The 1,986-nt window shown below is 42.1% G+C and overlaps 1 long non-coding RNA gene across 1 annotated transcript; it reads right to left on the reverse strand.

The window, feature by feature from the left end:
• Positions 1 to 1,218: 1,218 nt before the first annotated feature.
• On the reverse strand, positions 1,219 to 1,774 carry LOC120546805. Its single transcript, XR_005636950.1, has 3 exons — positions 1,683 to 1,774; positions 1,363 to 1,427; positions 1,219 to 1,252 (listed from the first exon to the last, which is right to left on the reverse strand). It is a non-coding gene; the product is annotated as an uncharacterized LOC120546805 (long non-coding RNA).
• Positions 1,775 to 1,986: the final 212 nt, after the last annotated feature.

The following is a 1,986-nucleotide window of genomic DNA, read 5'->3' on the forward strand; positions in this document are numbered from 1 at the left end:
TCCTCTACAGCCAAGCAGGGGGATACATCAGCCAGTTTACAGTTCCTTTTCAGGGTACACTGCATGAAAAGTGGGATTTCTGTCCCCGTAAATGCCTGTAAACGCCTGGAAATCCCCCTAATTTTCGGCAGTTATCGACAATTTACAGGCTGCGAACGTCACGTTCGTCTGTGCCACATATTGTCGGAAACGAACCATGACGTATGTGGAGAGCCCCCGCGGAGGTGTTAATGGATCTAATTAGAATATGAATAGACGCCTGGCCAGAGAACGTCTGGCCTGGCTGGAATTTCCTCACTCACTATTGGATGAAACCACTACTTTTAAACAAGAAAAATCTCTCGTGATTGGTTCACAGTTCTGTCACAGGTTAGGCTATTGGTCAACCTGGGCCATCATTATTATAATAATAAAATTTTATATATATATATATTTATTTATTTATGTATTATATATATATTTATTTATTTATGTATATATATATTTATTTCATATATGCTATGTTGTATATTCATGTCATGATTATCATAGTTAAAATGATTTGCCAGGAACGTGCTGTTTATTCAAAGTTAGAGCTTTATTGACACAAAACACAGACAGAAAAAAACTGCGTACAAAGCATCGGAGACACACAGCACACACAACAAATATCCCTCGCTCACGAGAAGCAGCACCGTCCACACCTAACCCCCGGCCGGCTCGGAGCTGTAGGTAACCGGCAGCATTCTGTCCATTTAGCAGACGTCTGTGGTGCGTTGTCCTGGATGTCTATGTGGCGCACTTCCAAATGACCACCTCACCCGCAGCCAGCACACTCTGTCTCGCTTCCAGCAGCTGTAAAATCAATCAATAAAGACAATCAGTACTGCGCCATGCACTGCTTATCGACACAACACATCTATGAATGCACCTGAAAAATATTCACATTAACCAAACGGATCTAATCTTACCCTCTTTTCTTCTCGACCGACTCCGAGCTGAACTCTTCACAGCTTCTGCCCGCTATGCCACATCTGGTTGTTTCCAGCTGAAGCTCCTGCGTGCTGTCTCCTAGTTTACAGGCAGCTGGAAAACAATTAAATGAGAGTGGTATGAATAAAAAACATAAGTCACAGTAAAATTAAACAAGGAAAGATGAAAAAGTAAAAATGACTTACACACAATGGCGTCATTATCAGCTTCATGTAAATCTGGACTTGCAGACAGCTCCGAGCAAATATAGGTCACAGCCTCGTTATGAGGCGAGGTTAGTCTGAAAAAAAAACAACTATGGTTAAGATTGGTATCTATTAACGTATCTATGTCCTTATACAGAAGAATTAATGAAATTCATTCAATGAAAGCATATTCTTCAAATCTTACCCTTGCTCCGGTTCGTAGTGCCTGCTACAGTTTATCTCAGAGTTGTGAAGACGGCGGACTGCTTCCTGTAAATTACGAGATAAAAAAAACACTTTTATAAAGCAACATCACCAGCTTAGCTCTGTAATGAATGGCGCTGAAAGCAGCCAGGCTGCCCAGATACACAGCTCTGTGCTGCTCGCGTTTAAACTTGGTGGGGTTTAAAACATTACTGCCAAGTCTAAGTAGCCTGTTTAACATCCAAAGACAGTCATTGTACGATCAAAAGTTAATAAACAGTACAGACTAGCTCGCCGTTTCATTAATAATCATATACTTACGTTGTCTTCTTCTTTTCTGTGAGCGCATCTTTGGAGCCGCGGGGGTGATATGGAGGAGAGAAAAAAAACGCTATAAATGTCTCGAACAACTCCTGTGTGTTTCCAAGTGAAGTTTGACAGAGTGTACCGACAACTCTTTTACCAGTTGGCCTGAAATATTCCCATATTTCAGAAGTTTTTGCTCTAACTCTCGGACTCATCTCCCATGTCCCGCCACTTTTTTTCAAATGGAAGCAGTGAGGGCGGGGGTAGGGGGCGGGTCAATATGATAGAGAGAGACCGTGGAGCAGCTTAACCAGCAGGG

This window comes from Perca fluviatilis, chromosome 18 (genome assembly GCF_010015445.1).
Source record: "Perca fluviatilis chromosome 18, GENO_Pfluv_1.0, whole genome shotgun sequence".
Classification (NCBI taxonomy): domain Eukaryota; kingdom Metazoa; phylum Chordata; class Actinopteri; order Perciformes; family Percidae; genus Perca; species Perca fluviatilis.